The following is a 27,900-nucleotide window of genomic DNA, read 5'->3' as shown; positions in this document are numbered from 1 at the left end:
GTTTCAATTTGCATGTTTTGACTTCCAGAATAACTAAGTCGCTCTTCCTGAATGACTAAGTTATTCAAACCATCAACAATCGGTCATATGTTGGAAGTAGATATGAATCAAGGCTGTCATGAAGCTGGATTGTAGATGTCCAAGGTATGGGACATAGCAAGGATTGCTGCAACATTCATGAGTGCTCATAAGTTCTGAGTATTGGATTCAACCCACGCTCACTGGTATCACTTCATGGAATTTATCCGAGTGATCGTGAGATGGTAATATCATAAGTTTTCAAACCTAGAGATATTACTTGGTGTCTATGAGTTGGTTATACATTGATTGTACGTAAACGCATTGGTAACTCGATGTTATAAAACGTGCCTTTTTGTATGATTCAACAAGTAGTAGAACAAGCATATGAGTCGAAGTTTATCAGTTCCTTCTTGGATTAAAAGTGATATCTGGTCCTCTCGATGATTTTGTGTTGACCCATGTACCGGGCCCGGTAAGAACTAAGTTGATGTGTTCAAATAAGTTCTATGTCAAACAAAACAGAAATCAAGAAACAAACTTCTTGACAATAAGTAAGACATTGTTCCATATATTTGTCTGGTTGATATCTAGAACAGAGGATTATATGATCACTTATCTTAAATGGTGTATCATCATCATCTCAGTTCCACGAGACCTTGAAAGAGCTACGATTGCTGATCGGTTCCTGAAGTCATTCTTGCAGTTATAGTTATTAGACTTATCCAAGTGGGAGACTGTTGGATTAGGTGTCTAAGTTCATAACTATTTCTAGAATGTACTTGACCCGATTAGCATGGTCCATTTGGGTTGCATGGCATCATGCATTTGGATAGACTAAAATGAGAGAAATAACACTTAAGGTTTATTAATATACTATAAGTTCTAATATATTAATAATATTATTTAATTAGTATTGATCAAGAATTAATTAAGTGATCAAAAGGAGACTAATTAAATATATGGGTTGATGGTGTAAATCATCCATACTTGTATAGTGGGCTAATGCTTCATGGATTATCAAGTTGGGCTAAAACCCATATGATGCTCCATGGTGTTTATAGAACCCATGGGTCATAGAAATGAAAAGTCATGACCATTAGGGTTTACATGGTGTAACCCTAATTGTAACACGCTATATAAGCTTCATGTTCTTCACCAAAATGGGCTACTAAGACATACAACTGAGGGCTAGCCGATTTCTAAGTGTTCTTCATTTCTCTCTAGTTATTCCAAGTGCATTTGGTGTTGTGTGAGAGATTTGAGGCATCACACTTGAGGTGCTAGGCTCACAAGGTTCTCAAGGAATCCAAGCAACTAAAGGTATGTATTTCTTACTATCTTTTATGTTTAAAAGTTCCCCATGTGTGCTAGATAGGTGATAAACCTTGGAAAATCAATTTTGCATGTATCATAGTAAAACATAGATCCAAGGTTTCTAGGGTTGCATGTACACCTTAGGAGTGTTAGAATGCTCAAAACCCAATAGATATTTCCTTGGTTAGTGAAGACCATGTGGGGGTTCCCATGGCAGTTAGTAAAGACCGCGTAGGGGTTCCCATGGCAGATAGTCAAGACCATGTGGGGGTTCCCATGGCAGTGGGTTAAGACCACGTGGGGGTTCCAGTGACACCCGATGTAAGACCGTGGAGGGTTTCTATGGCATCCTTATATGTTTGTATGCATGGCTTATGTTGTATATGTAGTTGTTATAGCTAATATGGTTTATGTGATTATGTGGATTGTGTGGGGTATGCTCTGGGTAATTCACTAAGCATTAGCTTACAATTTGTTGGTTGTTTCAGGTACTTTGGGATCTAAGGGCAAGAGCCCGGCGTGATGGTGCGATATGCACTCTCTAGCATTTTGTTTGGGGACACTCTGTGAATGTTCCTAAGATCAAACAATTTATCAAACAATGACTACAAACAAGAACAACGAAGATTCACGAAGATAAACTTTCACTAAGAATGATAATCTCACAAAGAGATTATCGAATGCACAAAGCGGCTATTAGGGTTTGTGAAAGATGTGTCTTTCACAAACTTGTACAAAAGACTATATAGAATTAATCTAGGCAATCCCTACAAATCAGGGATATACCAGCTAACTAATAGACGATAACTATGGAAACTAGATAAGTACTAAATCTGTTACAAAATGCTGAATATGAAACTATACACTGAACAATTAGTACGTTGACGCAGATGCTGATACTGAGTCATACGCTGACGCTGAGTGATCAGTCTCAAACATCATCATATTATAAGGTTCGACCTTACAATCTCCCCCGATATGATGATGTTCAAAACCAGCTAGACTAGAACACCTCTAGATAAAAATTCTTCATACTCAGCTTCAGCTTCTACTTTCACTGGCCAGTAAGGACTATCTAGGAGCTCCTGTCTTCTATTCAGTAACTCCATAGCAATCAGTATATGAAACTCTCCAGAGAGATTCTGATAACTCATGCACATTTGTCTTAAACCAACAAGATGTTCTGTTGGAGTCCTTGGAATCTCTACAATACGCTGAAAACACATTTTCCTGTTCTTATCAAGATAAAACATTCCATGTTCAGGAACAGAGATGAACTGATGTTGAACCGGCTCAACACCAATAGGAAGAGAGTTGTTTATTACTTCAGCGCCAAAATTTAGAACCAATACATCTTCACCATCAACTTGAAATCTAGTTCTTCTGATTCTTGGAACTGAGGAACTTGGACCTTGCTGCTGAGGACGCTCTACAGGAACAAGATCAAGACGCTGAACTTTCTTGATCAGTAAGTGAAGAGCACAGGTCAGTTCTGAAGAAAGACCTAAAGTTTGCTTGGATGCCAACTCGAGTAATTCCATCCATTCAGAGTATCTGTATCTAATCATCTCATCTCTCTTTATAACTTCAGTGTACGGATGTAGATGTCCTTGACGAGTGATCAAAAAAGTAAGGATTTTCTCGTCACGAGATTTTGAGGTTTTAAATTTGATGATCTTGTCATTGCTTACTCTTCGTTTGAAAACATCTTGAAACCTTTTGCGATTGATCCTGTCAAGAACACTATCAGTCCTTGACTTACTGCTACTGGAAGGAGGCAGTGAAGATTTACTTTTGGACTGATATTCGAGAAACCTTTGCATTTGAGTTTCAAAGGATCCCATTGCCTGAAGTTTGTGCTGAATGAGAGATTCATCAGCTTGAGCAATATTCTTTAGAAGCTGAGCTTTTTTGGCTTCATCAAGGATTTGCTTAACTTGATCAGGGGTCATATTCCATTAAGCTACCAGATTTGATATGCTGACAATGGACTTATATTTCTTGCTATGAGGAGAAGTGTCAGCACGTGAATCAGATGATTCAGTAACTGCTGCCTTTCGTTTTCGAGATAAAGGAACAAGATCCTCACTAACTACATTTGAGTCTTCACCTTGAACTGGCACAGTGGGATCTATGAAGTTCATGTCCAGCATCTGACACTCATCATCATGTTCATCTTCATCATCATGTTCACTATCTTCAGTAGGCTTTTCAGTTTCTGTTAGTCTCTCATACTCGTGCTCAGGTTGTGGTGGCTCGGTCTGTTTTACAATGTTCCCTCCAGATCCATGCTCACAGGTTCTATCAACAAAATCAGTTTCTCCCCCTTTTTGATCATCATCATCATTTGGGCTAGGGGAAGGAGTTGTCAGAAGAACTCCCTTCAGTTGGTTGACATCAGCCTCAATACGTAGAAGACGCTGACTCATATCTCGAGTTAGTGTAAGAAGCTCATTAAACGCTGAGGCTGGAATTTGAATGAGCTGAGTACTTGGAATTTCTTGTGATCGATGCTGCTCCCCCTGAGAGGATTTCTCCCCCTAAGATGGTTGTTCCCCCTGAGATGGTTGCTCCCCCTGAGCAGATGACTCCCCATGAGCTGGATGAATCCTTTCAGTGACAGAAATGGTATGGTGAGAAAGTTGAGGGGAGATATGACCATCTTCTTGACTAGGATCAGCTTGTATTTCAGCATTAGTGTCGTTATCAGGTGCTTCTTCGTCAGTGTCAGCGTTTAGTGAAGGAACGGTATAGGGATTCGCGATCCATTGTCGCATCCGATCAGAGATGCCGATGTCATTGGCCAGTGGATCATCCTGATACATTCGTACTGACATGCCTGGGCATTGGATGGGGTTTCCAGCGTGTGAGTAATAGGCTTCAGCATGGAATTTATCCAGGACAAGAGCAATCCAGCGTGGAAACGGAATATGATCAGCTCTAACATTGGCTCGAAGAAGTTGGACAAGCTGATCGAAGAAGAAAGCCCCATAATCAACACGTTTGTTGAGGAGAAGTGAACATACCACTTGTTGTTCAAAAGCACTCAGTTGATCACCACTGTGAGATTTGTGGCCTATACACTTACAAAGTGCCCTGGTGAAGAACTTCCATCCAGGAGTCATACATTGACGTAGAATGAGAGCTGGTCGAGCACCAGCCTTGGAGTGATCATAGCCCAGTTGGTCAAAGAGGTGTCGACAACGTTCAATAGTTGGAAGATCAGAGAATTGTTCAAAAATTGGTAACCTGAGTGCAGTACGGAGGAGATCAGCGTTGATGAAAACTGAGTGACAGCCACGCCCAATAGTGCCGGAGATGATGTTGTTTTCATTATTAACTGTTGCGGTGTAGTAGACTCACATACTTGTTCAGGAAAGAACTCTGATGGAACGTCACTGATAGCATATCGAAGTCTGCAAGATACTAGAAAATTGACAAAATCATCAAGTCCAAGACCGCGATGAACATCTGGTATATCAGGATTGAAGACGACATTTGTAGCTTTGATGTATATGGGAAGAGGGGGAGAGTTAGGAGCTGGGATGACTCTTCTTGAGATGGAGGAGAAAGTAAATAGTGATGCCGCCATTGAAGAGATTTTGGATTCTAGGGTTTTGAAGAGAAGAGAAGGAAATTTGAATTGTGGGAGGAAAGTTTGGGAGAAAGGTGGGGAATGAGGTTTAAATATGGTATTAAACGGTTTTAAAAAGGTAATGATTATCTTTTTCGAAAATAACTGCGTATCTTAACAAACTGTCAAATCCGAAAAAATAGCCATTGGGTGAAAAGAGCCGTTATACTGAAGAGGAAACGACAATCAGTGTCTGCGGAAGCGCTGAGATCAGTGTCACTAAAAGTTACATGCTGAAAGATAATATGTCGTCAATTCAAGGTACAACTTGCTTGTTTAAGGTTAGCAAGGTGGTTGGTGCGTGTGATAGATACTGGTTTAATTATCTAACCATCAGCATAGAGTGTTGAGTCTTTATCAGTGAGTGGTGCTTCTTACTGAATCATTAGACACTGAGTGAGAAGAAGGTGAAGAAAGGATTGTTGTGTGTGATAGACCTTGGTGTTTTGGTCTAACCATCGGCAAAGACTGTTAGACTCTCATCAGTATGTGTTTTATCACACTGAATCACAGAATCAGTGTAAGATTGGTAAGAAGGGATAGTTGCGTGTGATAGATCTTGGTGTTTTGTCTAACCATCGGCAAAGAGTTTCAAGTTGTTATCAGTGTATGGTTTAATACAGTGAATCATTCAACTTTAGTTTAGAAGATTTGTAGAAGAGATAGAGATAGGAGATCATACAAGGTACTCAGCATGGTAAACATCATCAGCACATCATCATCAGCAAAACAATACATTAGTTTGAAAGACAATAGCAAACATTAGAAAAACATTTTTTTTAATCCAAAGTGATCATTCCAAGTTCTCCAATAATGTGAGCAGTCCTTTGAGTATCCAGGGCCTTGGTGAAAATATCAGCTAGTTGATCTGAAGTCTTGACATGTTCTAGAACAACCTTACCCGTCTCAATATTGTCTCTGATGAACTGATGTCTGATCTCGATATGCTTTGTCTTTGAGTGCTGAACAGGATTCTGTGTGATCTAAATGGCATTGGTGTTATCACAGTATATAGGAGTCTTTGTGAATTTAAGCCCATAGTCTAAAAGCTGATTCTGAATCCATAAGAGTTGAGCACAACATCTCCCAGCTGCAACATACTCAGCTTCTGCAGTGGAGATAGCTACTGCGGTTTGCTACTTGCTAGACCAGCTGATTAGTCGATTTCCAAGGAAATGACATCCTCCTGACGTGCTCTTCTTGTCTAAGTTGCATCCTGCATAGTCGGAATCAGTGTATCCAAAGAGTTCAAGTGTTGAGTCACAAGGATACCACAATGCCAAGTTCTGAGTGCCCTTTAAGTATCGAAAAATGCGTTTAACTGCAATGAGATGAGACTCCTTGGGATTAGCTTGGAATCTAGCACAGAGAATAGTTCCAAACATGATATCAAGGCGACTTGCAGTGAGGTAGAGAAGAGATCCAATCATTCCTCGATAAAAGAGTGATTAACATCAGTCCCGGTGGGATCAGCGTGTAACTTATCAGTCTTGGACACCGGAGTAGAAGCCGATTTGCAGTCGCTGAGAGAGTACTTAACAAGCATGTCAGTAATATATTTACTTTGACAAATTGAAATACCTGATTTTTGTTGCTGAACCTTAAGACCTAAGAAAAAGGTCATCTTCCCCATCATGCTCATCTCGAACCTTTGAGACATGATCTCAGCGAATTCCTTGCTCAGCTTCTCATTTGGAGAGCCAAAGATGATATCATCGACATAGATTTGAACAAGAATCATGTCTAAGCCTTTGTTTTTGATGAAGAGTGTATTATAAATTGCTCCTCTTCTGTAGCCATTTTCAAGGAGATACGATGTCAGCGTCTCATACCAGGCCCTGGGAGCCTGCTTCAGTCCATATACAGCTTTATCTAGTCTGTACACATAGTCAGGGTGCTCTTTGTCTTTAAAGCCTGGGGGCTGTTTGAGAAATACTTCTTCTTCTAACACACCATGAAGAAATGTTTTTTTGACATCCATCTGGTAGACAATGAAGTTCATGTATGAAGCATATGCAAGGAATAGTCTGATCGCTTCAATGAGGGCAACTGGAGCAAAAGTCTCCCCGTAATCAATATATTCAATTTGAGTGAACCCCTGAGGAACAAGTCTTGCTTTGTTGCGAGTAATAACACCATCTTTATCAATCTTGTTTCGATAGACCCAGCATGTTCCTGTGATTGTCTTTCCTGATGGTCTGGGAACAAGAGTCCAAACCTTGTGCCTTTTGAACTCGTTCAGCTCGTCTTGCATGGCTTTAATCCAGTCAGCGTGTCGAAGTGCTGAGTGTATATTGTCAGGTAAGATCATTGAAACAAAGTTAACATACATGCAAAAATTATTAGATACACGAGATCTGGTTTGGACACCATCATGAAGATTCCCAAGAATTTGATCAACAGGGTGATCTCGATGTTCTGGAGCTGAAGAGTTTGACACTGAAGAGTTATCAATGAAAGGAACATCAGTTACAGGAGAGTCTTCAGATTCAATGGTTTCATCAGCATCTGACAAAAGAGTTGTCGTGCTGACCGCAGTGCCTTGATTGACAAGATTTTAATCTGGAACGATAGGATCAGGAATGACAGCTTCTTCTTCAGTATGTGAGACTACATCAGATGGACAGGAGAGAAGCTCTTGAAAAATGGAAGGGGAATGAGCTATTTTTTCATCAGTGTATGATTCTTCATCAAACTTTACATGAATGGATTCCTCAATGCATTGCCTGTTCACATGAAAAACACGAAAAGCCTTTGAAATAGATGAATATCCAACAAAAATACCTTTCTTAGCCTTGGGCTCAAATTTTGATCTGGGGTCGCGCTGATTAAGAATATAACAAATGCATCCAAACACGTGAAAGAAGGATACGTCCGGCTTTCGACCTTTCAACATCTCATATGGTGTCTTCTTGTGAACCCTGTGAATTAGAGAGTGATTCTGAGTATAACATGTTGTATTAACAGCTTCGGCCCAAAACGACATAGGAAGACCAGCATGAATCATTAAGGTCCTTCCTGCCTCAATCAGTGTTCGATTTCTTCGTTCGGCAACTCCATTTTGCTGAGGCGTGTGAGGAGCTGAAAAGTTCTGCCCAATACCTTGAAAATCACAAAAGTCTTCAAGAGTCGAATTCCGGAACTCAGTGCCATGATCACTCCTTAGCTGCTTAACTTTGAGACCAGTTAGCGTCTCGTTTTGACGAATCAGTGAGATAATTTCTTGTGCAGCTTGACTTTTCATCTTCAAGAAAACTACCCATGTAAATCGGGTAAACTCATCCAAAACCACTAGCGTATACTTGTTTCCTCCTTGGGAACGAACAGGAATACGTCCAAACAAGTCCATGTGTAGTAAATGAAGAGGAACAAATATGCTAGAGCATGACTTGGGTTTGAATGATGACTTGGTTTGCTTTCCTTGTTCACACGCTGAGCACATCTTGTCTTTGACAAAGCTGAATTTCGGGAGACCTCTTACTAGATCTTGATTGGATATTTTAGATAGATTCTTAAAGTTCAAATGAGAGAACCTTTTGTGCCAAATCCAGCTGAGATTTGTTTGAGACTTGGTAAAGAAACATTGCATCAGTGCCTTGTCACTTGAGAACATGTCAAGAACATATATATCATCTTTTCTACTTGTTGAGAGTGCATGTTCTTGTCAGTGTTGATGACTCTTCCTTCCTTCTTTGTAAAATGAACTTCATAATCAGCATCACACAATTGGCTGATTAAGATAAGATTGTGTTTGAGACCCTTTACATATGAAACATTCTAAAATACCACATTATTGCACTTGATGTTCCCATATCCCTTAGTAAACCCCTTTCCATTGTCTCCGTATGTTACTACAGGACCAGTTTTCTTGACATAGTCTTCCAGGAGAGACTTGGATCCTGTCATATGTCATGAGCAATCACTGTCTAAGTACCAAAGATGCTCTTGACCCTGCAGTGCTGAGAAACTAGTTAGAACACACTAACCCATTGTAAAATAGGTCATTTACAAAGTTATTTGACAATATATTATAGCACTCTTTAGGAAGACAATTCAAAGAATTTGATTTAAGAGTCCATTTTTCATTTCTAACTTTGATATTGTCAGCTTTTAAAGATGTTCTATCAAACTTGAATTCACTGATCTTGTGAGAAGTGTCGCCACATCTGTAACAAACTCTAGTACCAAAGTTTTTCTTGGTAAGCATATTTCTAGATTTAACACATTTGGATTTGTAAGATCCGCTAAGTGAACTTTGAGTCCGTTTGTTTGACATTGAATTACAGCTAAATTCAGTGTCAGAAGAGCTATGATCAGTGATAATTAAGGAGCTGACATCAGTATCCGATTTAGACTTATGCACTGAAACACTACAACCAAGATAATGCTTAAGTATGTTGTTCATGAACAGCATGAAACACTCCATTTGATATAGGAAATGCGATAATATTTTCAGTGAGAGGAGTTGGTCTCTCAAGATGTGCAGGGTAAGAAGTAGGATCAATTCCGGTAATTTCAATATCACACTCAGTAACACCATTAGAGTCAGTAACACAGTATTCATCAATGAGATTCTGATTAAGAAAAGTGTTCCTGATAAACTTGTTTTTGAAACTATCTTTCAATTCATTCATGGAATAAAATTCAGATTCTTTTTCTTGAGTTTTAAAAACTTTTTCAGCTTCAGCAAAACTTCCCCAATGAATTTTCTCACATGAATGAGGTATTTGAGCAGAAATGACATAATTAGCATTTTTGTGAGATTTAACCCAAAGTTGTAGTACAGTTTGTTCTTTGTTCAAGAGGTCTTTAACTTTATCAATTTCAGTAGACAGCGAGGAATTTGATAAACTAGTAACTCTTAGATTTTCCTGAGAAGTGTCATTAATGTTATTTTTTAAGGATAGTTCAGTTTTAAGAAGATCAATTTGATTCTGCATATCCCTTATGATTTGATTCTTCTTAGAATTAAGAACACCCAAATACTCAAACATTTTGATTTTTTCATTCATTGAATAGGAAACAAAATTTTGAACCTGATACATTGAAGGGGAATCAGTGTTGTGCTTCCTGGAGTTTTCAACTACATCAGACATATCAGCATCAAACGAACTGTTGCTGACTTCACATTCATCAGAATCTTCTATCTTAGCCATCATACATTTAACTTCATCATCTAATGACTCCTCATCAGTCTTCTATTTTTCTTCTTCAGCGACAAGAACTTTATGTTCCAAGTTCTTTGCTTTCAGCTTTTCAACCAACTTGTTGTACTTCTGCTTCCAGTATTCCTCCGAGCTTTGGGTTCTTCTTTGCTTGCATTCTTTTGCAAAGTGATCAGTGCTACCCAGTTAAAGCACTGAACTTTGCCTTTCTTTTCGGTAACATGTTTCTTGTTGGCATCTAACCTTTTCGAAGATTTCCCATCCATCCTCTTCTGAAACTTTGAGAAATTACAGCCTGATTTCTCAAAAGTCTTCGCAATGAAAGCAGCACTAGCAACTAGCTTTTCCATATCATCCGTGTCACTTTTAGAGGAATCAGTGTCTGAATGGTTTTCAGTGTCTGACTCTGACACTTGCTTTTTGTTTGAAAATAATGCCACTGATGAATCACGCTGAGCATCCTTCATCAGCTCCTTTCTCTGGAGCTTGGATTCCTCATAGTATCGAAGGTTTCCATAAAGACTTTGTAAATCCATTGTGCTGATCTTCTCACTATTTTTTAGCACATCGACATGATTCTCCCAACCTGCACCCAGAGAATCCAAAAACTTATGCACTAGAACAGTTCGATGCTTCAACTGATCTAGTTTCCGCAGATCATTAACAAGAGTATTAAACCTGTTGAAGGTTTGAGTCAGGGTTTCACCTTTCTTTGCAAAGAAATGTTCATACCTTCTGTTTAGATCATTTATCTGAGTAGCCTTGACTTCCTCAGTGCCTTCAAAAGACACAGTCAGCGTGTCCATCATTTCTTTTGCTAAGATGCAGTTCTGAACCAGCCCAAAGATATTATATGGCAAAGCATAGCTGATTGCAGCCCGAGCACGAACATCTAGACCATTCTTTCTTTTGTCATCTGTTGTCCAGTTCTCCCTAGGTGTTTTCTTCATGACACCATCAGGAACATTGTTTTTCAAGGGCTGATACATCGGAACATATGGACCATTATCGATGATGTCCAACATGTCTTCATCTACAAATTCCAATGCATAGAGAGCTTTGATTTTCCACATAGCAAAATTGGTTTCATCAAATGGAGGAATTTTAGCAGAAGAATGATTTGATGAGTTTAAAGAAGAAGATGATGAGGCCATTTGTTTGATAAGAGAACACTGCTCTGATACCAATTGAAAGTTCCTAAGATCAAACAATTTATCAAACAATGACTACAAACAAAAACAACGAAGATTCACGAAGATAAACTTTCACTAAGAATGATAATCTCACAAAGAGATTATCGAATGCACAAAGCAGCTATTAGGGTTTGTGAAAGATGTGTCTTTCACAAACTTGTACAAAAGACTATATAGAATTAATCTAGGCAATCCCTACAAATCCGAGATATACTAGCTAACTAATAGACGATAACTATGGAAACTAGATAAGTACTAAATCTGTTACAAAATGATGAATATGAAACTATACATTGAATAATTAGTACGCTGACGCTGATGCTGATACTGAGTCATAAGCTGACGTTGAGTGATCAGTCTCAAACATCATCATATTATAAGGTCCTTCGTTAGTGAAGACCATGTGGGGGTTCCCATGGCAGTTAGTAAAGACCATGTGGGGGTTCCCATGGTAGATAGTCAAGACCATGTGGGGGTTTCCATGACACTTTGGTAGCATCATTGCAGTGTCTCCTATATTCAACAATTTCTTCGGGAGTAGATTTAGTTTCATCAATCTCGTTCAGCTCCTTATCAAGAATGTATTCCTTGTCCTTGAACCTCAAGGCCCTTCTGATGTTGCAAATCCAATCGTTAAAGTTATAACCATCAAAGGTGACCTTCGAGTAGATGCTCAAGAGAGAGAAGTGGTTGGAGTTGTTGTTGGAGGATCCGAAAGCATTGTTTGAAGTTAACATTTGAAAAGGAAAAATGATAAGATTTGATTAGATAAGTGAATCCTCAATATAACACACAAATGAAATATTAAGGCTAGGATCCAACTAAATAATTCACAGTTCAGAAGAGGGATGTCATAATCTAATTGCAAATTATTTAAAGGTAGGTAAATGACAATTTACCAATTTCACCACTATGAAAACAAAATTTTAAGCGAATTAAGTTTTAAATGAAATTCCTAGATCTTTTGAGATTCATTGAACTATTCAATGAAATTTTTAATTTCAATTACTCCCTTTCCATTTGTGGCTAGGATACCGAGGATCACAAACAACGTGTGAATAACCATGCAAATTAGCTTGGTACTCTTGATGCCATTTACTATCTAATTAATGTGTCGGTTAACCACACACACTCCATTAATCAACGATAATTTACGAGCTAACCATTGCCACCATTTATTAGTCTATGTTAGTGTGTTGGTTAACCACACACGCTCCATTAACGACTTTTATAAAGTGCAATGTGCAATTTCATGGATTAACATCAAATTCACATTTTTCCTAAAGTAACTAAGATTTGGGAATTTTATAAAAACATTTAGTTACTAGGTTAAATTTTTTAATAATTAAATTAACAAATTAATTTTTTCTTTATCAAAAATATTAACCTAATCATGAATTCCCGATAAGGATACAAAAATTACTGATTAAAATATCCAATTTTAAACAATTAAAACGAATTTAAGGTAATTATCCTAATCAATCAATGAGACAATTATTAAAACCGAAAATTTTGGATCTGACAGTGCAACTCGTCGAGTTGGGCAATGACCTCATCGAGTTGCATGTCTACTGGTCGAGTTCCAAAACTAACTCGATGAGTTCGATGAACAGAATGACGATTATGTTTTCTTCTCCTTTGAACAATTCACAATTGCATTATATTCAACAAAAAACTAATCCTAGGCTATGATACCACCGATGGGTTTAGAGCATAACAACAAATCCTAAGTGTGTATGCAACCCAAATGCTTTGAATCTAGGTTTTCTTTAATTGAACATGAAAACTTGAACCCAAAAGGAGAAACCCTAGGAAGTGGCTACAATTTTCGAAATTCATATCAAACTAGGGTTAGGTTACATACCTTGATTGTCATATTGTAATAACAATGATTCCCTTGTTGATCTTGAAGCTTGAGAACTTAGTGTCACAAGTGTAACACCTTTAATGGCTCACAAGCACGCAATGCAAGAGGATAATATGAGAGAGGATGAGGAGATCAAATTTTTGGCTTCTTTTTCTTCAAACACAATGGCCGGAATTCTTAGGATTTAGGACTCTATTTATAGTGCACCAAGGATGCTATGGATAAACCTAATCTCAAATATGGTAATTATCCACCTCATTTGATTATCCATATATGATAAGATATTCTAGAAACTCTAGAATAATCTTTCATATACCATCAAAGAACCCACCCACCCTTCCCCTAGGAAGGTTCTGGACCCTTTTGTTCAACTACTGAACAATTTCACTTTTAGTCCCTACACTTTTAGTTGATTCCTTTAATCCCAAAATTAATTCCAAATTAATTTCTGATTAAATATTAACTAATAACATGATTACTAATTAATATATTATTTCCATAACATATTAATAAATCATTTTTTTCTAATTTATTAATCTATTAATAAATTCTTCCGCTTCCTCAATTAATCATCGTGTCTAGTTGCACGTGTGAAGGCAACCTAAAAGGACCATGCCATTATCAATTCATGTGCATACCAATTATAGTTATGGACTTAGAAACCTAATCCAACACTATCATATATCCAACACCTAAAATATCTAGCACATAAACCTGGTAAGAAGGATTGAGGATCCTTCCAGTATTGTGTGGTGTGGAATGTTAGTTGAAGAAAAGTGGAGGAGAATTGATCAGGTGTCCAGGAGCAGAAATAGGTGTGAAACTAGGATGAGTTTCACATACCCTGTCAGGGGGAAAGGCGGTCGAGTGGCCGTCTAGGTGGAGGATTGAGTGAGTTGGAAGTTTAGAAAACGTTCCAACGTTTGGTTCATGCTTTTCCTAACATCATGTAGCAGGTTTGGGAACCAAGTTAGAGCTCTAGTTAGGACTGAAGTTCAGTTGAGTGTTAGTTTAAGTGCGTGATCGCCCGGAATGAGAGTGTTGTAAGTCTACGGGTGTAGCCGTAGCATTCACTAGCAGTCAGATAGTGATAGATTGTTATAAGTCTGCGGGTGTAGTCGTAGCATTCACTAGCAGTCAGACAATGATAGAGTGTTGTAAGTCTGCGGGTGTAGCAGTAGCATTCACTAGCAGTCAGATAGTGATAGAGTGTTGTTAGTCTGTGGGTGTAGTCGTAGTATTAACTAGTAGTCAGATAGTGATAGAGTGTGGTAAGTCTGCGGGTGTAGCCGTAGCATTCACTAGCAGTCATATAATGATAGAGTGTTGTAAGTCTGCAGGTGTAGCCGTAGCATTCACTAGAAGTTAGATAGCGATAGAGGGTTGTTAGTCTACGGGTGTAGTCGTAGCATTCACTGGAAGTCAGATAGTGATAGAGTGTTGTAAGACTATGGGTGTAGCTGTAGCATTCACTTGGTTGGTAGATAACATGAGCGCGTTGTTAGGATGCGGAAGGAGCAGTGGTACCCACCAGTTCGAGTGCAGCGATGAGGATATGGAGATGCATGAATTGGATTTCAGAATTACCCAGATGGATTAGATCTGGTTGAGCAGGTGATAAGACTGTAGGAGCACCACTACAGTTATGGGACTAGGGAAGCAATGGACTTTATGAGATTGCTTGTGGTATAAGGCTACCGTTGGTTAGGTAGCAATCACTTTTAGTCTTGGAATTGGTTAACGTCATAATTCAACACATGGACCCGATCGGTTGGATCAGGAGGTTGTTAGAACCACAGTGGCATGATAACTAGTCGCAACTAGTTCTAGAGAAGGATCTCGTTCAAGAGTCGAGTGAGACGAATTAATGGGAGTCCTTTGGATCCGCAGCCAGGTAAAAACCCGATATTTCAGATGACTGATGGATAAATTGAGACCAGGAAGGCCTCGATAGGTTATTGGAAGTAGCTAAGTAGCAGCGTGTTGTCTCAAGCAGTTCAATGTTTCAGGCATATCAGTGTTTCAGTCCGTTTCAGTGTCTCAAGCAGTAACGACATGTTGGGATTTCATGTATGGTTAGAGTTACGGATAGCTTGGGTTATGTTAACTCACGCACAACGGGATTATCTAATCCTAGCCCAAGTATAAGTGATCAGCAGGGATAATTAGGTTTGAGGTTTTGTTTTTAGTAGGAACTTCGAGTTATCAGAAGTTGAGCAGTCAGCTGAAGGATAAGTGGACTGGATTCAATGATATTGATATCGTATGAACTGTCTGTCAAGGAGTCTGACCACCTCGAGACTGTAGAAGTGATTCTGTTGCAAGAAATTCGTTCATATGTGGATTTTAGGGCTTTGCGAAGATTCGTCACGGCTACCCTGGGAAGGCTATGGTGTGCCAGGATGGAGACCATGTACTTGAGTGGTTTAACGTGTAAGGGATGGTAAGGAATGATTTCGAGGACGAAATCTAATTTAAGTGGGGGAGAGTTGTAACACCCTATTTATTAAAAATTAAATAGATAAAATTAATGAACGAATAGTAGCCCTAAAATTAATAATTTTATAGCAAGGCAATGGTCTCGAGGGTTAATTGTTACAATTTTAGAAGTGGGGGGGGGGATTAAAAGTGTTAGTTCTGGATTTATTTAAAAAGCATTTTAGAATTCGGGGTGCGCTTGGTAATTAATGGATTTAAATTGAAAAGATTTGAAGGCTTAGGGGGCTAATTGGTAATTTAGGGACCCAGAATGAATAGAATTTATGGAATCAGGGGCTAAAAGGGTAAATGTCGGATTTAATTTGAAAGGATCCTATGGGGAAGGGACAGACTTGAAAAGTGAGAAAAGTTTTAATACTAGACGAGGCTTATACCCATCACCACCTTACCATTCAACCATAAACCTAATGTTATGCAACAACCGCCACCACCATGCGGACCATCTTCAACCGCCGCTGCCTCACGAGAGCCTCACAGCCTCCATCCTCCCCTCCTCGTTCATTTTCCGATCAGACGAAGCCACCTCGCCACTGGAACACCACCGCGACACTACTGCTGGTCGGAGACGTCGTTGACAGCTCGGAGAGCAACCGAGATCGGTTGCAGTCGTCATTTTCGCTGCTGAGAGGGTCATGCGTGACTTAAGGGTACTCGGTAAGTATCGCCACCGACCACTTCTTCCTTCCTCTCACCTGATCGATGATGTAACTGCCACCGGTGGCCCTTGGCCAATGATCTCGTCATTCCCGGCGACGCCAGTCGCCTGAAAGGGGGCCAGATGTTTATGGGTTCCAATTTACAAGCTGTTTATTATGGTCTTGAAGTTGTGGGTGTGATATATGGCTGGAAAACCCACCACCACCACCTCAAGGTGGTGGCTGCCGCCATTGCCACCGTTTCTGCCGCCACCAGCCACCGTGAAAGGTGGTTGTGTGTGTTATTATGTGATAGGATTATGTATTTTGTGGATATGAATTTGAATATGCATTTTAGGTAGGAATCGTCATCACCACCATTAGAAATGGTGGTTGCCGCCGCCTGCCGCCATGAGCTGCCATCGACCACCACTGCCCGGGGTGGCAGTGGGTGGTGCCCGGCCTAGTAGAACCCTAATGGACCTAAAAGATTAATTTTGGACTTGGTTAGTTAGTTATTGGGCTTGAAAACCCTATTTAAAGTTTAGAAAACCCTAATTGTGAATTTGTTGGATTGGGCCTATTGGGACCCGCGTTTGGAACAATGGACTGAAGTTATGACTCATGTCGATTCCATTGTATGATTAATTAGTGGAATAATGGACTTAATGGGTTAAGTCCTTAATGGACTAGGTGAGAACACTTAATCCTAATCATCATTTCATGTGAAAACCCTAAATTGTTGGGTTTGGTGTTGGGCCTCCTGTTGGGCCTAAATGTTCTGGGCTATTGATGGACCATCCAGGAATAAGTATAAGGGCTAGAGTATTAAATTGGGCTACAAGATAAGGCCCATTGGACAGGCTTGGGCCCAATTTAGAAAATTGGGCCATAGATGGGCGTTAAAGATTACGAGGCATTGGAATATTGGATGGCCAAGTGTTTGGACCAAAACAATGGTTGGGCCTTTTAAGTAAGACCATGTGAAGGATTTGTTCCTAATTTAGAAAATTAGGCCATAGTTGGGCTTTAGTTGATTATCAGACTATTGGGCCTTAGGCTTGAATCAAGGCAAGTTAGGGGTAGAGTAGTTTTTTACCCCCAAGCATGGACTTATGATTATGAGTTGGAACCCAATTATTAATAAGGTGGTATTTTGATGTTGACAGATTTGGGAATCTGTCATCCAGCAGCTAGGGTTTTGTCATCATGAATTCAGCAGTGTGAGGTAGGTCCTCTTCCAGTAGGAACGGGTCTAAGGCCACAATGCTTGCCCGTTTAGATGTTAGTAGTACTGGGTGGGGCCCGATGTAGTGGTTTAGCTTACATGTTATATGTTATGTGTTCCGAACTTCGGCCCGATGCAGTGGGTGGGGCCCAAGTGCCCAAGTTGTACCGGACTTCGGTCCAATGTCGGTTAGGGCCCGATGCAGTGGGCAGGGACCAAGTTATGTCGGACTTCAGTCCGATGTCGGGGGGCCCGATGCAGTGGGCAAGGCCCAAGTTATGTCGGACTTCGGTCCGACGTCGGGCGGGGCCCGATGCAATGGGCTAGGCCCAGTATGTGATTCTGTATATGGTATGTGGTAGCTTGGGGAGACCCACTAAGCTTCGTGCTTACAGTTTTCAGTTTTGGTTTCAGGTATTTAGTTTTCAAAAGAGGAGCTCGGGAATATTGCAGTTCACACACCATTTGTTTAGCCTGAGATGTTTATACTCTGATATGTTTAATCGATGTTATGATAATTTTGAGATACATTGTTTATGATGTTTATATGATTGTTTAATGACTTTGTTTTTTGTATTAAATTAAAAAAGAAATTTTCAGACTGTATTTTTGGGATGTTACACACAAACATCCACACACTCCTACAAGCTCCTTAGTTCCTTAAGATTCCTTCTTGAGTCGCATACGGATCCGATAATTTCAGTAGTATGAGCACAATACTACCTTCTAACCCAACCTATATTTGTCTCAAGTCGTCCTCTCAAGATCCTAAGTCACAAGGACTCTATTTTTCAAGATCAGCTATACACTCGCCCTATTGGTTCCTTAGAACCACTACTAAGCATCTAGGTACTCATTCTAGACTGCTTCCTAGTACTGCTCCGCCTCACAATATCCCTGTTATCCTTGCCATTTGCTTTGCGCATGCCAGTCGTACACAATACGAGACTAGATAAACATTATAATATATGATTCTACCTCAAATCCACAACCAAACAAGGAATAGGAAGAAAGGATAAATCATGCATTCTAAGGCTATAAAATCCCAACTACGTACAATTATGCAACATACACCAAGTAAATAGCAATGACATATTCAATCTCATAAGAACAAACTCCTAGGCTAAAGGCATCACAAATCAGGCAACCCTATCACACCTTTCTTGCCAGATCCTTAGCCTATCACTAGCATGCAGTTCTATTAGCTTATAAGACATCAACTTTACACTACTCATAATATAATTCAAGATATTTTGGGAAACTAGTGCTCAAGCTCTGGTTGATTGTACACACTGCTCAACTGGGTTTTTCTCCTATAAAAATCTTCGTTTCTTTGAAAAGTTTTTATGACAATCTTCAGATCCTTAGTTTGAGTTTGGAATTCCCTTAGAGTTCATCCAAATCCCTCAAACCAGGGCTCTGATACCAAATTGTAATGCCTCAAATTTCAAACCAAAATTTTCATTTTTAAATTAACCAAAATATTGTTCATAAACCAAACCATTAGAAAATCACAAGTATCAAATAAAAATCATCACTACAAATATCAGAGTTCCACAAAACGCCCAATAACAAAATCTCCCAGTGAGTGTGTACACTCAGACCTTAACTTTCCCACAATCCTCAGAAGTACTTGCAACACATATAATCAACAACTGTAAGCACAAAGCTTAGTGAGTTCCCCTAAAATACCACACACAACATGATACAAATAAATAGTTATGGGTTATCGGCAACCCTGGAGACCACCTAAAGTCTAAGTTGACAAATAGCATACCCTATAGGTTATAAGCAATCCTGGGAACTACTCAAAGTCTCAACACATATAATCAGCACTTACACAATAATAGCACTTAGACCCAGCTAGTCAGTCTCAACACATATAATCAGCACATACACAGTAACAACACTCAGACCCAGCTGATCATCACATGTAAATATATACATCTATTCTACCAGAAAGGTAAGGATAAGTGAGGAGACTCACCTGATACTGATGAATAGTAAATCTCACTCCTGATTTGCCGGAACTAGACTCTGCTTAACAAAAACACAACAAGTAACCCTAGTCAATGAAGGTTATAACCTGACTCATAGGTCCAATCCCACAATTACGCCCCTAAAAGGCAAAAAGACCATTTTTCCCTTCCATGGTCCAAAACCCTAAATCTTTTGACCAAAAGTCAAAAGTCAGTAAAAGTTAACAAGTTCACCCTTTTTGACCAGACGTGGGGGGTACACTTCCTAAGCGGGGGGTACAAATCGAGTCAACAATCATCGAGGACGGGCTTGGCTATGCGGGACGTAGTCAGGAGTACTCCCAACTTACTCTGCCGGGTCCATAATCAACAAATTTTATGTCTTAATCCTTTTAGATACTTATCCTAACTTTAGATCTGACCACTATAGAATGTATTAACCCATAATGTCACTGACTTTAAGCTTTTGCATGGCTAGATAGGGCTTAATACACAAAACCTTAACTTCTACAACACTCTAAGTCACTTAACTCATGCATGGGCCAAGGGAAACGATCAAGAAACCAATTTTATGAATCTAAGCAATCTAGTACATCAAAAAGGATAGCCAATATGGTATGGAGTACCCCACACTCACAAAGGTCCAATCTTTGGGACAAAAAGCTCATAAAAACACATCTAAAGAGATCTAGAAAGAACATTAGCAAGGTATGGACTTTATACCTTCAAAAGATACACAAAGAGATGTAGTTTCTAGATCCACAAGCTTGCATGCAACGCCACCTTCTTCAATGACCTTCTTCCTTAACAAGAATGCACAAAATTATTGAAAAGGCTCCAAGATCTTCACTCTCAAGGCTAGGGTTCGATATTAGGGTTTAAGGGAATGGAGGATGATTATGTGAGGTCCAAGGGTGAGTTAATGTGTTTAAATAGGTGTGAAACCCTAAAAATTAGGGTTTGGCATCAGCTCACGTACGCCCAGCATCACTGCCTCCGTCCCGACTCGATTAAGGACTTACGTCCGTTGTACATGGCTAATACGCCCCATGTAAGTTGGAAATTATCGATACTTGAATTAATAAAGAAATAGATTGGTATCTCGGGATTCACGATCTTACATAATGGAGGAAAAAGACGGTGACTATGATAGTGTTGGCGATGATGACAATGGCGGAGTCGCCTTCCTCCCACGTCTGCGTCATTTGAGTTTCCAGGTGACATTCATACTAGTAGTGAAAACACGATTAGAATTCTACATGTAACATAAAAGGAAGGGTATTATGGTACAAAATAGAAGGAAGAGTATTATGATCATTTTAGATTTTTTTTTTAATTATCACTATTATAAATTACAAAAAATGTATATATATATATATATATATATATATATATATATATATATATATATATAATTGTTTTAAAATTAAACATAAAAAGTTTATGGCATATATTATATTTTGAGTCTTTATATATATATATATATATATATATATATAAATATAGGTAAAGGTTCAAATAAGAGCCACTAAAGGTTAAGAACCTAAGACCCATTATATATATAAATCGATTCTACTATATCTGCTCTTAAAAACTAAAACTTGCATACAATATTACCAAACTACCTACTGGGTACAAAATCAGTCGTAGTAATGTAAAAGGACTGACGGTATTACAGTAAATTTAAACATAGCTGATTAAACTTTCTGTTAGAATATCATTCCTCCTCAAATGGCACACACATATACACACAGTTACTTTCTCTCTCCTTTCTCCTACACAAGATCAATAGTGTCTTCATGTTGTACTAGCTAGGGCTTGATTATAACCAGAGATCCACCATGGAAATCGATGGAAAAACGAACCTTCTTCTTCTATTTGTATTTTATCTTCTTCTCTCTTTGATTGCTTCATGTGATTCATCGCTCCAGTATGACTATTATCGACAATCCTGGCCTGAAGTGAACCAGATTATTAAATCAACTCTATGTCGAATCTGCGATCGAAATTCGTGTGCTGCTCCAACTATTCTTCGCCTGGTTTTTCACGATTGTTTTGTGCAGGTCAGATATTATCCCCATTTTCACGTTCTAAATCTTATATGACGTCTTCTGTTTTTCAACTTGTGATTTCTGGCATGCTAGTTTCTGTATTTCTCTTCGTTGTGGTATACGATCGATTTTGTTCGTTTCATATCATTTGTCATCTGGATTAATGCTATAAAATATCGTATCATTTTGAATAAAGTATTTTTGGTGCACACAAAGTGTTTGATGAAATGTCTCAACGAAATTCGCAAAGTTATTAAGCTGTGAATATGTGTTTTTATGTATTAATTTGTGAATTTGTCTGTTATTAAGTTGTGAATTAATGTCTGAAATATTAAATTAAGTTGTGGAAACAATGTACATAGAAGGTGTTTGATGAAATGTCTCAACGAGATCTGAAAGCTTTTAAGTTATGTATAAGTGTTTGAAGTTTTGTATTAAGTTGTGAACTAGTGTTTGAAATGCATATTATTCTATGAATTCTGATTTTTTTATGCATTATTTTGTGAATTAGTGTTTTGAATATTGAATTAAACTTTGAATTAGTGTCTAAAATATTGTATTAAATTGTGAATTCTGACTTTTTTATCCAGATCTGAATTTTATACATGTAAATGAGTTGTGAATATAATGTATTAAAATGTGAATATGTGTTTTTATGTATTAATTTGTGAATATGTAAGTTATTAAGCTGTAAATGTGTATTTTTTGATGCACTAAATTGTAAATTAGTGTCTGAAATGTTGTATTAAGTTGTGAATTAGTGTCTAAAATGATGAATTAAATTGTGAATTCTAATTTTTTTTATATCAAATCTGATTTTTTTAGGAAAGATGTTAGTGGTTTTGGCATAGATGGTTGGTGGTTGTGGTGATTGATGGCAATATATGGTAGTTGGCGGTGTTGATGCTAATGTTGGTGGTAGAGTAAAGATATGTTATATTTCTCACTCATTTTCATCTTCTTCGTTGATTTAAGATAAGTTATCCTCTTTTATGAGTCACGTATATGTTTTTATTTTGATGTTTGCCTCTGAAATAAGTGATACTTTATCTATATGTTAAACTATGAACGAGCTATTTATACACTGAAATATGAGATTATACTTGCCAATGAGTTGTAAAGGTATTGTATTAAGTTGTAAATTTTATTCACAACTTAATATAATAAATTTACAATTTAATACACAAACATTCATCCAAATATGAACGTACAAATGTGAGTTTTAAGTTGAGAATATGGCTGTGAATATATATTTTTTATGTATTAAACTGTGACTTTATTGTATTAAGCCATGAATTTTGTGTATTAAACTGTGAATTGACTGTATTAAGCTTTTGAATTGATTGTATTAAATTGTGATTTTTTTATGAATTAGTTTTGTTTTTGCTTATGAAATATGTGAAGAAAGAAACATTATACACATATATGATTTTCTCTAATTTTAATTAAAATATATAAACTTTAAATTGTGAATATTATGTAAATTAAACTTTGAACGAAACACTAGCCATCACATTTAATTGTATAAATGTTTAAGTTAAGAGTATGACATATATGTCTATTAAATTGTTAATTTAGTATATTATGATGTATATTTTATGTATTAAATGGTAATTGACTGTATTAAACTGTGAATTGACTACATTTTACAATGATTTTTTTAAATAAATATTGTGTTAAAATATTAATGGTTTATGTATGAATTTTTGTATAAATGTTGTTGTGAATATTTTTATTTTTTGTGTTGTATACTTATATAAGAATGCATTAGTTTTTTATAATATTTTTGTATTAAATTCAAAATGAGTAAATTAGCATTTTATTAAACTATGAATGTAGTATTTAACTTCTCATTGCATTACTTTACACACAGATCTGATTTGTAAGGAATGATGGTTTCAATGTTGGCACATGTGGTTGGTGGCGGCGTATGGTGGTGTTAGTGGTGGTAGAGTTTGATAATTCTTAGAATTTGTGAATTAGTATAAAATTGATTGTATTAAGTTGTGAATTTTACGTATTAAATTATAAATGGACTGTATAAATTTATATTTTATATAAATTGTGTTAGAATATGAATGAAAATATTAGACAAAAAAATTATGATTTTGCCATTTTCTTTCCAAAAAGAAAAAAATCGGGATTTTAACATATGTAGTAATATTCACAATACATATTTATTTAAGAAATGGAGGTTCTTAGGGTTCTTAATCTTTTGTGGTTCTCATTTGAACCACTCCATATATATATATATATATATATATATATATATATATATATATATATATATATATATATATATATATATATATATATATAATGTTTTGATATTAGACAAGGGAAATATGATATTTAGGTCTTTATTTAGGATATATGAAATTATCCCTATAATGAATTTATTTGGTAAGACATTTTAATTTTGATGATTTTTTTTCTTTAGATCTAAGAACTCCTTAAAATGACTTAACATATCTTATAATTTAAAGCAATAAATATATCACTTTTTTCCTCAAAAATGGCATAGGCTCAATCAAAAAACCAAAAGACCATTTTTTTCTGTTTGAATATGATTTGCAAATTATTTGGTACAAAATGAAAAATTTTTAAGTAGAACAAGGAGTACATGATGGTATTTGATTGAAGGGTGTTAGCAATAGAGGAAGGAGGTGTAACATCCCAAAATTCAATGTAAAATTTTCATTTTTTACAAAACTAAGCAAAAACCATAAATGTTTACATAACATAGTTTCCAAGGTGTCAAAATTATCCCAAGAACAAATCTCCTAAAATCTAAAGGACGTGCACGATCAAGCCTTTGCCTTGCCCCGATCATCATAAGTACCTGAAACTTAACACTTAAACCGTAAGCCAAAGCTTAGTGAGTTCCCCTAAAGTACCACACACAATCAAACAATATATATAGTGCATATTGGCTTCGCAACCTCCCAGTTAGATTACCCTGGCCCACAACCTCCCGGTTAGATTGCCATATTGGCCTACAATCTCTCGATTGGATTGCCACTAGCCCACAATGTCCTGGTTGGATTGCCACTCTGGCCAACAATCTCCCGATTGGATTGCTACTAGCCCACAATCTCCCAACTAGATTGTCACGAGGTTTTTTGGCTGACACCACAAAGCAGTATAGCCTCAACCCAAACCACACTATGTCGACATATACAACAGATACACATATAACCAACAAACATATAATCATACAGATCTAACAAATCACTAAAACATAGCAACATCCTATATACCAGGATATATAACCTAATGGGCCGACATTGGTGCCTTCGACCCACAAGTACAATAAGGAAAACCCACCTCACAGTCTGAAATGATAGCTGAGCAAATCGTTGCTTTGAATACTGTCTCTATAGCTCACCTATATAGTAACAGGGATACAAACTTCAATCTACTATTCAAAATACCCAAAATGACCCAAAGTCAAACCCAATCAAAGTCAACGGTTAATGTTAAAGTCATCTACAGCTAGTCGCCATGTCGTGGCCTTCCTTGGCCACGTTGTGGCTAGAAATCGCTGAAACATATGGGCTTTATCCCAGTCGCCACGTTGTAACATCCCATACCACGTTATGGTCACCGTTCTCCAAACAACTTAATGAAATAAGTCAATTTCTTCGATCCTAAGGGATCTAAAGCCCATATCTGGTCCATCCTAAGGTTCAAGTGGATAAAGTTTCCCACTTTATCCCTCAGACTCTTTAAGAGATAGATATCTCATTTCCTAACTTTAGAAAGGACAAAACATAACTTGTCTTAACTCATTAAGCACTCAATCCTAAAGGCTCCTTGTCCCATATTTTCCAAAAATGTTTCTATCACCATATTACAACATAAAAACCTTTGCTTTCTAGACATGCATGTCCAATGCATGTTTTGGACTCTATTAGGTCAAAATGAGGATTTTTGACTTAAACTTCCATGCATGATACTAAAACTCAATATAAATCCAGATCCAAAGTAGTAAAGTCTGTAAATGGCCTGGAGATTCATAAAGTTGCAAGCTTTATGAAATCACACCACCTAATAGACAAAGACATGGAGATTTAAGCACAAAATAGCTAGATCTAGCCATGAAAAGCTTAAAGATTCGATTTTTAAGGACTTACAAGAGTCCAAAAATGTGCTCAATAAAGATGAGGAGCGTTGCTTGCTGGAACTTGGCTCCTTTCTTCTTTTTCTTTCTTTCAATGGATCAAAGTGAACCCAAAACAAGGATAAACAAAGTAGGAAAGGATTAGGGTTTTCATAATCTTAAAGGGCTAATGGAGGCTGATAAGGAACCCTTAAAATGGATTATAGGGGTTTAAATGCAAAGGGAACGCTAAAAGATTCATGGGCTTGGGCCTGAACAGCTTCCACGTCGTTGCCTTCCTTAGCCACGTCGTGGTGGTCCGAAAATCACGCGATCAATTAGTTATTGCCATGTTGTGGCATTCCTTGGCCACGTAAAATTTCCTCCAAAACTCCATCTTAGGTCATTGTTACAGTGGGTAAAACAATGGGAGTTGAGCAACGTGTGGTTTTCATATGAGTGGACATAACAAGAATTGGAAGCATTGATTAATGGGATACAAATCAAAATGTTAATCAATGAATGTCTTATCATTCAATATTAAAGGTATTTGATAATTTTGAAAATAAATGAGTAAGATCTCTACGTGGAGAAAACAAAATCCATTTTGGTTATTCAGTAATCAGTGGTTGGACATATTGATTTTTCTATGCTTCATGTTAGTGTGACACAATTGGTCTTTTGATTTTTATGATAGTTTCACTTTACGACAATGTTGTAAAAAATGTTTTTTTTTTTGTTTTGGAGCATGGATATTATGTCTTGTCCATACTCGAATAAAAAATAAATTATTGAGTTTATGTTTAAATTTGTTACCAAAATTGCAATGTTGAAATTGTTACACCCCGTTCCCAAGTTCAACTTAACGAGAGAAAGGAAAGGAAATGAGTGGAAATGAGAAGAAAATAAAAGAGATTGGTGTTCCCGAGTTTCATTAAAGGAGGGAAGTTAAGGGAAATGGGAGGATCACTTTCCCTCCTAACTTTCCTTCCGATTTGGGAGCATTTGGAAAGAAAGAACAAAATGATTCATTTTCCTTCCACTTCTCTCCAACTTGGGAACACCAAAGAAATTTTTTTTTCCTTTCCTTTCTCTTCTTTCTCTCGTGACTTTCTTTTCTCTTCTTTTCTTTTCTTTTGTTAAACTCGGGAACGAGGCGTTAGTGTCGAAGTCGATGTTAAAGATAAAGGTGTTGAAATAATGATGCCAAAAATGAAACTATTGTCTAAAAGTAGAATTAAAAACATTTTTCGGTTTCATGTTTTGTGTTTAAATATGGATTAAACACATTATGAATTGTAAATGTAAAACCGAGTTACTCACCATAATTATGATCATTACGGTTTGTATTTTTAAAATCAAGTTAATCATAATCATTGTGACAATTATAGCTTTTTTATAGATATTATTTATGGTATATTGAAACAAAGACACACAAAGAAAAAACTTTTTTGCTCTACCTCCGCACCATAAAACTTACAAAATACTCATGTTACATGCCTGTTCTTTTCACCTGTTAGAGTGTCAAACCCAACTAATAAAGACATACAAAATACGACTCCAAATATCACTACAAGAATGTTATTAGACTGTATCACATAGCAAGTAGGGCCAGTTAACAAAAATACATGATTAACTTTAAAAAGATTGTCTTTTTGCAAAAGACATATCGTAACAGAACAAGGGGTTTTGTCAGATTATTTTAGGGTAAGAAAGCATTTGGAATTTTGAGAATCGTGTTGAACACTTTCAAATTGAAGTATTTTGGTGGTACTCCCGAAATCATCAATTGGATAAGACTCATAAATTTAAGAGACAAGAACTTAGAATGTTAGTTGGTATGATTTTCGTGTGTATCAAAAAATGATGACCACAATTGGTTATAAACCACCTTTGTCTTATAAATGTCACAAAAAAGTTTTATATCCTAAAACTGTCCAAACTACTATAATACAGTTTGCAATAGTCATAAATTATCACTAAACCAAATTTTCTATAAGGGCCTAGACAAAGTCAACAACCATGTCAATTATTCAAAATTTGGATATACAAGGCAGCTCGACCCCATCCATGGACTCTACCCCTTGGACCCAGCTTCCAAGGGCGTTACCCCCGAACCCTCGTTTGTTCAAGGTTTGTACCCCTATAAATGACAGTCTAATTTGAATCTTGAACATGCTCAAACAAGTGTGCACTCTACACCTTCCTTACT

This window comes from Lactuca serriola, chromosome 8, assembly GCF_051521515.1.
Source record: "Lactuca serriola cultivar US96UC23 chromosome 8, Lser_US96UC23_V15, whole genome shotgun sequence".
Taxonomy (NCBI): Eukaryota; Viridiplantae; Streptophyta; class Magnoliopsida; order Asterales; family Asteraceae; genus Lactuca; species Lactuca serriola.
This window is presented reverse-complemented; position numbering follows the sequence as displayed.